General features: G+C 45.5%; 1 long non-coding RNA gene across 1 annotated transcript in view; it reads right to left on the reverse strand.

The window, feature by feature from the left end:
- Window positions 1-5,323: 5,323 nt before the first annotated feature.
- The window catches only part of LOC144891563 (uncharacterized), a 53,366-nt gene continuing 44,879 nt past the window's right edge, over window positions 5,324-13,810 (reverse strand). The window contains exon 3 of the long non-coding RNA XR_013622994.1: window positions 5,324-5,453. This is a non-coding gene — a long non-coding RNA (uncharacterized LOC144891563). The remainder of the gene's footprint in view (window positions 5,454-13,810) is intronic.

A 13,810-nucleotide genomic window follows, 5' to 3' on the forward strand; every position in this document is an offset into this window, starting at 1 on the left:
TGCTTTTTTGCAACTCCAAGCGGGCTTTCATGTGTCTTTCACTGAGGAGAGGCTTCCGTCTGGCCACTCTGCCATAAAGCCCAGATCGGTGGAGTGTTGTTGCAGTGATGGTTGTCCTTCTGGAAGTTTCTCCCATCTCCACATAGGATCTCTGGAGCTCAGCCAGAGTGACCATCGGGTTCTTGGTCACCTCTCATAGCAAGGCCCTTCTGCCCCGATTGCTCAGTTTGGCCGGGCGGCCAGCTCTAGGAAGAGTCCTGGTTGTTCCAAACTGCTTCCATTTAAGAATTATGGAGGCCACTGTGCTCTTGGGAACCTTCAATGCAGCAGAAATTTTTTTGTAGGCTTCCCCAGATCTGTGGCTCGACACAATCCTGTCTATGAGCTCTGCAGGCAGTTCCTTCGACCTCATGGCTTGGTTTTTGCTCTGATATGCATTGTCAGCTGTGAGACCTTATATAGACAGGTGTGTGCCTTTCCAAATCATGTCCAATCAATTGAATTTACCAAAGGTGGACTCCAATCAAGGTGTAGAAACATCTCAACTCTGCCCGACGGCAGTTTCACATGATAGTCCCGGTGATGTCCAACACCGATGACCACATCGGTCTTATCCCAACGCCTCGTCTGTGGATCTTGTACCAACACCTCGGTGCCGACACAAAATGGTGTGAGAGGTTTGGACAATTGGTCTTAATGTGTGCTGGTTTTTGCCTGTATCTCGGTGGCTTTAGCATCACACTCGGCAGCAGCCATCTGCCACTCGGGTGCGAAAGTGCACTGATGTCCATGAACAGCAGTACGTGTTGGATGCACGAAGAGATTTTTGAGCTGGTGAACTTCCAGATGTGCGTGGCATGTTTTGCCATTCGAGCAAGCCGCGGCAAAATGTATCATCATCGAGATTGCCGTTGTGTGTATTCTTAGTGACCAGTGTCTTAATGGCTTTTACCGCTGCTCCCGAATGTCCATTCAAGTGTAGAAGGTATGGTGTGGAGAAGCCATGGTTAACTCCCCAATGGTCCATGAATTTTCGGAATTCATGGGATGCAAATTGTGGGCGCCATTGGTTCGAAGATGAAATGGGACACCCAGATCCACAAAGAATAACCGTAGAGCTCGGATGAGGTCACGCGTGAAAAAATAGATCCATGGCCACCCAGAGAGTCAGTCGATGTAGACTAGATACGATTTTCCCGCATGGGAAAACAAATCGGTAGATACCTACTTGAACACACGCCGTGGTAGTGTATCGCTCATTAATGGTTCCTTCTGAAGGCAGGACACAAGCGAGTCACGTTGGCAATATCGTTGTTGATATCTGGCCAATACACAGTCTGTCGAGCTCGGCGTTTTGTACGTTCAATGCCCTCATGTGAGTCGTGTAGTCGATTCAATACCTCCGTACGTGCTGCATGAGGTATGACAATGCGTTGACCGTAGAGTACGATGTCATCGTCACTTGATAGCTGATCACGTGTCCCAAAGTAAGCCTTGAGGCGATGGTCACACTCGCTACGGTTTGCTGAAAAGCCGGTACTTACTGCCTGAGCTAGTAAGCAGTATTCCTCATCACGTCGTGCTTCCGCATGGAGTTTATCGAGTATCGGATCACGTAGATGATCTTGACTTCCATCATCGACGTTTGCTACTGCCGCCAAGATGACTTGGTGTATGTGATGTTGAACGTGTATCTCCACCTCCTTATCATCTGGCAATGGGCTATCCACTGGGTGGCGTGATAGAGCGTCTTGGATGGCATGCTCGCACCCCTCCCTCCATGTTGCTGTAAACGTGTGGAGAGACAATTTCTCCATGAGTCGTTGCAGACGTGGGTTTTCGATAGTGCCAAAAGTGTAGGTGTTCAATATGGGTTCAAGCGGTTTGTGGTCGATGACAAGCTGAAATATGGGTAGGCCCAGTAGGTAATGACGGCATTTCTTCATGCCCCAAACTACAGCCAGAGCTTCGAGCTCAATCATCACACAACGAGACTCGACATCACTGAGATAACAAGACCCACACTGAACAAGTTTCCACAGATCGCCGCTTTGCTGGAGCAATGCAAACCCGAGTCCATTGAGACGAGATGCATTGGTCTGTATCATCGTAGGTAACGAAGGGTCGAAGTGCGCAAGGATAGGTGGTGATGTAAGAACACACTTGGTAGCAAGAAATGCGCTGTCATTATCGGCAGTCCAATCAAAGACTGATCCCTTCTTCAGTAAACTACGGAGAGGATCCGAAGCTGTCGAAATCTCAGTGGAAAAGCTATCCAACTGATGAAACAAACCAAGGAACGACCGTAAGTCGGTGATGTTGGTAAGTGTAGGAAAGTCTGCAATCGCACTTAGTTTGTCCAGATCCGATGCGACGCCATCGCGATTAATGATGTAGCCACAAAATTTGACACTGTCCTGAGCGAAGTGAAATTTCTGTGGGTTCAATGTGATGCCAAGTTCCCGACATCGGAGAAGTACATTCCGCACCTGTTGAACATGCTCATTGAATGTCGGTCTATAGGTTAGCATATCATCGACAACCCTGACAATATTTTGGATTCCCTCAAGAGCGATGTCACCTCTGTAACAATGTTCATCTCCACTCACATTGAGGCCCATTGGAGCTCACAAGTATTTGAACCGACCCCACGGTGTCATGAATACGGTAAGGGATTGGCTCGCCTCGTCCAGAGGAATTTGCCAGTATCCCTTGGTCGCATCATATACAGTATAAAAGCAAGCGTTCTTCATACGCGAGACTGCCTCAGCAGCTGTGATGAGAGGGTATACAGGACGTTTGACATGGCGGTTCAACATACGGAAATGCACGCACATGCGAATGCGACCATTAGGTTTCGGAGTAACCACAAGTGGATGACACCAATCCGAAGGCTCACTTCCCATTGGAGAAGTGACACCCTTGTTCACCATGTCGTCAAGTTCTGACTTAACCTGATCCGGCCAAGCCACTTGTAGTGTACGTACTTTCCTCAGCTGGAAAGGTACAGCATCATCCTTCAGGTTAATATGCATGGCCCCGCCCTCCACAGGTCGAATGATATTGTCTGTGGTGAAAACGTCTGCAAATTCGGCTATCAGATGATCACGAACCTGTGATCTTTGTTGCTGATTAGGTTCATCGCCGAAATCCCCTGTGCTGGAGTTCGTTGGTGACATGGAAAGCGAGTCATCATCGGATCGACTGACCATGTTATGTTGTACAGGCTGTGTTTTCCTGTTCGAATGTTCGAATGGTCTGTCACAATTGCACCACGCCAAGTCGTTCAACAAATAAAATGCCACACAAGGTGTCCGGACCCCAATGCACACGTATACAGTCTCACAAAGTTTTACCTCCATGATGGATACAAACATGAAGAGTGCCCATGCACTTCATTGAAGCACCATCAGCGTTCACCACTCGGAGGTCGTCACCATCATCCAAGTTATCTGGATGCATGCCAAATTGCTGCAGGTGTCCAGGACCGATGATAGTTGCCTCAGCTCCTGTGTCCGGGAGTGCCTCCAGGGTACCAATATAATCACCCGTTGAAGTCGTTGACGTCGACACAAATCCGGGGTGAATGTTGCTTCCTCTGCAATGTGCGAAACACAGCAGCAACCAAGACAATCTGCCGAACAGCTGGGGGTTGCTTGTTGTCATTGTGCTGTCTAGCTCTCTATACAGGCTTGTCCCCCTTCGATTTTCGACATACACGTGCAAAGTGGTCCATGGTGCCACACTTCTGGCACTTCCTATCACGAGCCAGGCAGCTCTTTGAGTTATTGTGGCCATCGCCCCCACAATTTCCACAATTGGTGGTCTCGGGTTGGGACTGACTGCGACGATAAAATGGTCGACGAGAGTTTTTAGCAATGACAGCCCGGGACTAACGTCCGGCCATCATATCACGAGCCTTCCTGCTGGCTTCCTCGCTACTGCACATGTCCAGAGTACGTTGTAGTGCGAGATCTCTCTCAGCCATAAGCCTACGACGCACCTCTGAATCAGGTATGCCAATGATGATCCGAATAACAAACTGTTGTTCAACAGTCATGGTTGAGAGATCACAATTGGCGGCAATCTCCTTTAGTGCACAATAAAATGAGTCGAAGGTCTCTCCATCTCCTTGGTGCCACTCATGAAAATCAACCAGATCGTGGATGATGTGCCGCTGTCCTCGTAGATGTGCTTCGATGCTGGCGAGAACATCCCTGACAGAAATTATGACCGATGTGAAATCGATATCAATGGCATTCTTGAGGACTGATCTCCTGGCCAATGTCAGACAGTTCCAGAGAGTTGCTAACTGCTCACGAGCTTGCCTACGATTGAGACGTGTGATGAGGTAGTAATCATCCCATTGTTCTCTCCATGCCTTGAAATCCCGCAAGGGCGTAGACTCGGATAACACTGGTGGTTGTTTAACAGAGAATTTCGGAGCAGATAAAGATGATGTCTCAGGGGTGTTTTGACGTTCTGGAACACCATCTTCACCGACGTCACCAGAACCAGTGGGTGGGGGGCCTGCTATGGCCTCACGTAGCAGTTTCATTTCCTACATGTGTGCCTGCTGTTGATTGGCCGTGACCTGTTGTTGGTTCAACATAGCACGTTGCTGCATCGCCATCATGTCCTTCATAATAACCACCAACGAGGTCACATCCTGAGAGTGCTCCGTAGGTTTCTCTTTGGGAGGCATGTCTGTGTGTTACACGTACTCACTGAGAAGTGAAACAGACACGAACATGAGAAACCCCCTTCCCGCGAATGATGACGACGGACAGAAATCGAAAGTCAATCCGCTGCCAACCACCGTTATCAGCTTGGATTGGAACCCATGATCACACCCAGAGTTGCGCAGAATGTTCCTTTTGCCGACAACGCCATGTTAAAAGTTCAAGAAGGCAGAAATGAACATGTGAGTTTATTCACCTACACGGTGATCAAACACGCAGGCCTTAGGCCGCAGGCCATCATCGAGCAACTGACTCCGCCTACCCAGAAACGGAAACAGGGTTACCTAATATGTCATGCGTAATACCAAATGGTTTTGCAGTATCCAATAATTATGATTAGGTTTTGACTACGTATTGGATAAACACTCTTCATCTAAACATTGGAGACTAACTTTGAACGGGTGATCATCGCACGATTAGCGATTCTATGCTCCTCTAAATCTTACACACCTTTGGTAAATTCGGCCCGAAATATTTTACAATAACAGTGTTAATTCTGATAAATAGGTAACAGTAAGGGTGGGGTTATATGTGTAAAACACAGTCATAATATTACCGTCCATTAAGAACCAGCTCCCGTGTAGATAGCGGTAAAACTGCCATGTGTTATGGATACCATAAACAGTAGATCCATTCACACTGATTTGCTTCATAGTTCCCATCACGGGAATCCACCTGTAGTTACACCAGCGATACACCAAGTCCCCAGTCCTAGACGACAAAGGACATCACGTGATACATTTGCTGCAGTGTCACTATGCCATATGCTATGAATGTACAAACTTGTTTTACCATCAATAAGAAAACAAGCAAACCATACTTCATCGATCTATGCTAGACACCTGCAAAAAGGTAAAACATAATCTCGATAAAAAGGTGAGACATTGAAATGATCAAAAAGATCTGTAATATTTTCGGCCATCTCTTTGAACATGCCAAGGCTCTGCTCATTAAGTGTGGTTACCTGCCCATGCAAACTAACTGAAGCGGTCAAGGGCAAAACTTTGGGGTAAAATGTGGAAATATATTTTAATTCCGAAATATATTATCAAACATCTCCGGGTTTACAGTTTGTAACATCCTGAGAGTGGAGCATGTTCTAAATGTGAGCTTGGATGGCGCATTGGATTGAACAAAAAACATTCTCTAAACCCCGACAATGGATTAACTCGGAATCAAATTACACAACAGAAGCGAATGAGTGAAACCTCATGGATTATAAATAAATCATTTACTCAAGGCATACAACAACAGAAATTAAATAAGAAAGAGATTATTCACAAAAAATCTAAATGTTCAGCGGAGAAGGAATAAAACAAGAGGGAAGCTAGAACAGCACTCGGTAGAGTGCATACCCCCGCCAGGTGAACAGTTTACGGTTTGTATTCACTGATAGGCTAGATCTGGAGCCGGACCTGAACCAAAATCCAATCGGCTTGTTCTTGTCACCAAACCAACTGATCCACCTTGTTTTGTCCGAACCCGTCCACAACTTTTTGAGATATCGTGCTATATATTGTTTTGGCCCCATCTCTCAATGGTGAAGAATCACATCAAAATTATAGCAGCCGGATCCAGATCTTCACCATAATCGAATCACTCCATCCTTGTCACACATCCAACCTATCCACAAAAGTTTGTCCGAATCCATCCATAACTTCTTGAAATATCCTGTTCACAGACAGACAGACAGACAAACAGACAGGGGTGAAAACAAAACATCCACCCACTCTCAGTGGCAGAGGTAATAACCGAAGGTAGAACAATTAAAAGCAAGACAAGGCATGCCTAATGGAAGATTGCTAAGAGAAAGTGAGGTGGGGGAGAACCAGGAAGAACACATTGGAGGAAAGATGACCGGTTTCAGCACAAACACCATAAATTAAATGTAGCGGCAAATATATTGGGCACGGTTGGATTTCCTTCTGGACCTCAGCAGAATTCAGAGCTGCACAGAAAAAACAAACAAATCAGAGCTTGAATAAATTAGACTACCATAGTAGAGGGAAAATTTTGGTTCTAGCTAACATAATTTAACATTGAAGTGAATGGGAATAATTAAGGAAACTTATTGACTCACACCCTCACTCTCTCATCAAATTGAGCCCCCTATCTCCCTCCCCACTTTTGTATTAACTCATTAAAAATACTCTTACCCCATCCCCATTTTTCATTAAACTTATACAGAGAACCAATGAATATTTTATCCTGTTTTATTTTGGGGAATAATTTAATTTTCTTTTGACACTCATCACCATCTAAAATATTCACAAATATTACATTAGAACTTGGTTCTGGGCTTAGGTATTATGGTTGACCGAAGATGAAATGTGAAACTTCTCTTAATGACCTCATCTGATTTCCCCCTAAGCCACATATCATTTTCCCCTAAACTACGCCCACTTTTTCCTAAGCCCCACCCACTTTTATAAACCCCACCCACTATCACATCATTTCCTGTTATGTTCTGCCCCACAAGGCTGGGAATTTCCCAGGGAATTTCCAAAGGCCACCATTCTTATATAAAGGGTTGAAGCACAGGCTACATTTAAACATTTTTTTGCTTTTATTGAGAATGGACGACTGTGCTGAGCTTGAGTGGGATGACTTTGGAGTTCCTTGGAGTCCTACTACATGTGTGGAACTAAACCTTCAAATTGATGAACTGGATTCAAACCTCTTATCAATGGAGGTAAGAGTTTCTTTCAATATTTACAGAGTTTGATTTATACATATAATAATCTTGTATTAATTTAATACATTATTCTTTTCTCTCACAGGAAATTGTATCTGAGATACAAAATGAAAATACTGCTTTTACCACAACTTGGGATGAAATTATTGATTTGTTTGAAAACATTTTGAACAACTACGACCTACAGAACGGGTTTTACCTTGATAATCCAGCCAAAGAGTTATACCTTGGAGACTCACTAAATTTGGGTAAAACATGAGTTCTGCCTAAATGGTTCTAAATCTGGAGCCGACCTTGGAGACTCACTAAATTTGGGGAAAAGCATATGAGTTCTGCCTAGATGGTTTCAATACCTACCTTGGAGACTCACTAAATTTGGGAAAAGCATATGAGTTCTGCCTAGATGGTTTCAATACCTACCTTGGAGACTCACTAAATTTGGGAAAAACATATGATGAGTTCTGCCTAGATGGTTCTAAATCTGGAGCCGACCTTGGAGACTCACTAAATTTGGGAAAAGCATATGAGTTCTGCCTAGATGGTTTCAATACCTACCTTGGAGACTCACTAAATTTGGGAAAAGCATATGAGTTCTGCCTAGATGGTTTCAATACCTACCTTGGAGACTCACTAAATTTGAGAAAAACACATTATGAGGTCTGCCAAGATGGTTTCAATACCTACCTTGGAGACTCACAAAATTTAATAAAACCAGGAAAAGAGTTTTACCTTGGAGACTTTGAAAACTGGTTTCATTTTGGAGACTCTGCCTGTCGGGTCTATCTTGGAGACTCTGCTGATGGATTACACAAAGAATACTCCTTGGATTCTAAACCAATGAACATTGTTCCTTGTTGGATGATGCCTTATTTAAGGTAAGTTCAGTTGATTGGAAATAAAATAAATAATATGTTATTTAATTCAATATTAGATAAGTAATATATTTATTTTACATATATTTCAGCAATATCAAGAAAGTTCTCGGAAGAAAATGCTGGAAAATTCTTTCTCCCCATTTTTACTTCTTCAAACTTGAAAGCCTTGAAAGACATAATTGGTAGAAGAGGAAAAAACACTCATTAAAAAAAAAGATATGTGTATAAAATATCTTATATAAAATATCTTATATCTTATATAAAAGATATCAACCTCATCTCCATCTCATCTGCTCCATCATTTGAACACCTGGCTTTAAAACTCTCTGGTCACACGCAGTCAGTCATGGCTGTCGTCTACCGCCCTCCCAAACCACACCCATCATTCCTGTCTGACTTCTCCTACTTTCTGACCCAGCTATGTTCCCTCTCCCCCTCAATCCTCCTCCTTGGTGATTTCAATATCCACATGGACTCCACTGACTCCACAATAACCACTGACTTCACTGATTTACTCACCTGCTTTAACCTCACTCAACATGTCGACTTTCCTACCCATATCCGTGGTCACATTTTGGACCTTGTCTGCTCCACTGGATTAAATTTGCACCATCTCTATGGCTCCGACCTCACCCTCTCTGACCACTTAGCCATCACTCTGACCATCAACATCCCCGCCCCAACACCAAGGCATTATCGCACAATCAACTTCCGTAAGCTAAACGCTCTTTCACCTACCTCATTCTCATCCACCCTCTCTGAAAAAATGTCCACTTCTCCCTTCATTGACCTCCACACCCCTTCCGACCTCACTGACTACTACAACCACACTCTCTCCTCCTGCCTTGACCAGCTTGCGCCTGTAAAAACCAAAACAGTTTCTTTCACCCATTCTGCTCCCTGGTTTACCCCTGAACTCCACCTGATGAAAACTCGTGCTCGCCAACTTGAAAGACTCCGCAATAAAACGGGTCTCACAGTTCACTCCCAAGCCTACAAGGACCACATACAACACTACAAAGATGCCCTCTCCCGCGCCCGCTCTGCCTACTACTCTCAAATTATCCACTCTGGCTCCGGAAACCCAAAAGCACTCTTCTCGACAATAAACAAACTCCTCCGCCCCCTGAACACCACCACCCAGTCATTCACAGTAGACAACTGCATCTCCTTCCTCTCTTTCTTCCAACGCAAAATTGACAACATCTACAACAGCTTGACCACCGCCGCACCCGCTCCCCCTCCAACCACCTGCCCCCCCTTGTCCTGCCATCCCCTGTCTCGGTTCTCCCCAATCTCTCCTACTGACCTCTCTGAACTCCTCATAGGAATGAAAACTGCCACCTGCACTCTTGACCCCATCCCCTCCAGCTTTGTCAAAGCCTCCCTCCCTGCTCTCTCTCCACTTATCATTGCAACAATAAACTCCTCCCTGTCTACAGGCATCGTCCCACCTTCCCTCAAAATTGCTGCTGTTACCCCCATTCTAAAAAAACCTGGTCTAAACCCTGACACCCTAAACAACTTCAGACCCATCTCCAACCTACCCTTTCTGTCAAAAGTTTTGGAACGCGCTGTAGCCACTCAACTCAAACATCATCTCTCTGCCAATAACTTGTATGAAACATTCCAATCCGGATTCCGCTCCAACCACAGTACTGAAACTGCTCTCCTCAAAATCACCAACGACCTTCTCCTCTCCTCTGACGCTGGCAACCTCAACATTCTCGTCCTCCTCGACCTCAGCGCTGCCTTTGACACCATCGATCACACTATCCTCCTCACCCGACTTGAATCCACCTTTAACGTCACCGGCACTGCCCTCTCTTGGATTAAATCATACCTCTCTGACAGATGCCAGTTCATCTCCATCAATAACTGCAAATCCCCCACTGCTCCCCTCCCCCAAGGTGTCCCCCAAGGTTCAGTTCTTGGCCCCCTCCTCTTCATCCTTTACCTGTCCCCGCTCGGTCACTTAATCCGCCGTCATGGTCTCCAATTCCACTGCTTCGCCGATGACATCCAGCTTTTCATCTCCACCAAGTCCGTCTCCACCGACACCCACTCTATCCTGACAAACTGCATCACTGAAATAAAATCCTGGCTTCAAATCAACTTCCTCAAGCTTAACTGTGATAAATCTGAAATAATCATCATTGGCCCAAAAACGCTCACAAAATCCACCCATAACTTTGCCCTCAACATCGACGGTATCCCAGTATCCACCTCCCCTCACATCCGGAATCTTGGCGTCATCTTTGACCAAACCCTTTCCTTCGACAAATACACTAAACAGATCACAAAGTCAGCCTTCTTTCACCTGAAAAACATTGCCCGTCTCCGCTCATCCCTCTCCTCCACGGCTGCAGAAACCCTCATCCACGCCTTCATCACCTCCCGTCTGGACTACTGCAATAGCCTCCTCTATGGTTCACCCTCAAAAATCACCAATAAACTCCAATACATTCAGAACTCCGCTGCCCGTCTACTCACTCATTCCCGGACCCGTGACCACATCACCCCCGTCCTTTACAAGCTTCACTGGCTCCCCATCCCCCAGAGAATCCAGTACAAAATCCTCCTCTTGACATACAAAGCCCTCCATAACCTGGCCCCATCCTACCTGGCTGACCTCCTCTCCAGACACACTCCCACCCGCAACCTCCGCTCTGCTGGTACCAACCTCCTGACCCCCTCCATCCGGACCAAATTCAGATCCTGGGGGGACAGGGCCTTCTCCATCGCTGCTCCCACCCTCTGGAACTCACTACCTCACACCATCAGAGACTCCTCCTCACTCACCACATTCAAAACATCACTAAAGACCCACCTGTTCAACGCTGCATTCAACATTCAACCCACAGCATTTAACCCCTGACTATCTCTTCTCCTTCTCCCTCCTTTTGCTTTAAATATTTCCCTATTGATTCTTGTCTTGTCTTTTTGATTCTTGTCTTATATATATGCCGTATATCGCTGCTGTTTGTTTTCTTGATTCTTGTCTTTTTGCAATTGTTGTTTTCATGTATTGTTATGCATTATGTTTTCCACTCTGTCAAAGCGCCTTTGGGCTTCTGGAAAAGCGCTATACAAAATAAATGAATTATTATTATTATTATATATATATATATATATATATATATATATATATACATATATATATATATATATATATATATATATATATATGTCGGAATGGGACTTAGAACTTGGGACTCAGAGAAAGGAGCAACGGATATATTTATTAGAACTCGTTACACAAGCTTGCGGAAAGCAGGATGTCGCAGGAGGCTCACACAAAATGACCAACACTACAACAAGATGCTCTGAAATAATTCGATTTAAACTTGCTTTATATAAAGAATATAGGGTGTGGCTTTAGCTCACAAGATACAGAGAAAGAATGGGCTCATTGGTCCTCCCACCATTAGTCCCATCCTGTTGTTCAGTTAGTTAAAGGAAGTTCATCCAAGGCCACTCATGGGTTAGCTCAGATAAGGAGATGGTCAGCAATATGTGGCAACATGTTTACAACTTTCTGTATAGAGACCTTGGTTGGGAAAGTACAAAGGGAGTGGACACTCATAAATGTGTCAGCCTACAGGATATTGGCAAAGTCATGTGGGAGGCTGAGAGATAGCAGCTGCAACCAAGGCCAAAAAGTGGAACAAGAGATTATGCCAACACAGGGCAAGAGCTCACAAGCACAGAACTCCTTATTAGGGTATTACACATCCTCAATGCACAAGAAAGGACTAAGTATTATAAAAGAATACAGCAATCAGTCAAAACAAAACATATAATTGGATATACTTGATAATTGGTAGAGCAACAAGAATTAACAAAGGGGGAGGGGCATAACAGCTCCCTACATACCGCCCTTTTGGATCTAAGATACAACGTTATCTACGAGCCAATCAAAGGCCTTTATTTCAAACCAAGCAGAAACAAAACAAATCAGGAAAGTCATTCAACATATCACGCGAAGGCAGCCCAGTGAGCATGTAGTGCCCAAAGCACTCCACATCGCACCCAGCAGGATGATTCGCGTCTGTATGTGAGTATGCAATGTAAGTCCGTAAAGACAGGGTGATCAAATGGCATGTAAAATCCTCCAAGAGTAGTGAAATGTTAAATAGGCCGTGTCACTAAACATACCACGCGAAGGCAGCCCAGTGAGCATGTCCCGTACCCAAAGTACCACACATCGCACTCAGCAGGATGATCCGCGGGTATGTGGGTGTATGCGGGTGTATGTGGGTGTATGATGTAAGTCAGGTGTAGATGGGTGTATGATGTGAGACCGTAGAGGCATGAAGATCGAATAGCGTGTCAGATCCACAACGAAGACCTCTGGTTCAGCTGGGGTCCACACCCAGGAGGATCTCCCGACCCACCCTTCGACCACAGAGGTGCGGCCAGGACTCCCCCCCGACTGGAGCTCGCCCAGGCTTCCCCAGGTGAAATACTTGTAGATCTTCAGCGCTCAATCGATATTCATGTTCATGAGGTCTCTTATATGCTGGTGATCTGGGGAAGACACAATGTCATCAGTATCAGGTGGCTTAAACCTATGGCCAAAAAACAAAGCATAACGGTCCAAAGGAGGGAGAGAAACTTCCTTTGGGTCAAAGTCGAGGTCGTCCGAGGCGATGCTGCTTCCACCGCCGTCATCCATGGACGAATCTTCCATGGATGAATCTTCAAAACAATCAGATTCGGAACTCAAAGTATCTCCAATGTTGGGTTCCTCACCATCCAGGCTTGGGGTTGCAGTTGGGTCCACATCCAGGATTGGGTCAGTGACATTTGACTCACTGTGAGCTTGTGAGACATAAAGGTGAGCTCGTGAAACATACAGAGGCAAAGCCTGCATTGAGACATAATCATCAGTCGGGGACCCTTGCAAGTGGCCCACATCATCATCAGTAACATTATTCTCAGGTGGCGTAGGCCTGCAGCGCAAGCGGCCAGCAACAGTCATAGCCTTACACATCGAGAAAAACTGAGAGGTCTGCCTTAGGAACTCGTTGGCGTCTGCATGCGACATGTTGGGGTCCAGAGTAATCGGCGTCCTGGCAGCCTGGAATGCTCTGAGGTCCGCAACTGTGTAATCAAAATCATTATCGGCAATATCAACAATGGAAGAACAATCTTCGGAAGCGGAGATCTCATTGTCGCGGCCCAGTGACTCGTTCGGGTCGTCGTTCCGGGATCCGCGATCTGCCGTCACGTCGACGGCCGGAGTGTCATCTGGACCCACGGTCAGCTTGTCGGTCATCACCATGGTCTTTTCTGGTGTCGTCTTCAGTGTCCATCCTGTGGTAAACTTTCTCACACACGCAAGGACTAAAGCCTTAATTAGTACACAAGAAACCACGATTCCAAGGACTATTGCCAAGGCGGTCAATATCCACTTTACTATCGTACCCGTCCATCCTTTAAACCAGTCAGTATGCCACTGGTGGGAGGCTTCCCGATCCATTCGATCCTTTGTC

This window comes from Myxine glutinosa, chromosome 4 (genome assembly GCF_964187855.1).
Source record: "Myxine glutinosa chromosome 4, kmMyxGlut1.1, whole genome shotgun sequence".
Taxonomy (NCBI): Eukaryota; Metazoa; Chordata; class Myxini; order Myxiniformes; family Myxinidae; genus Myxine; species Myxine glutinosa.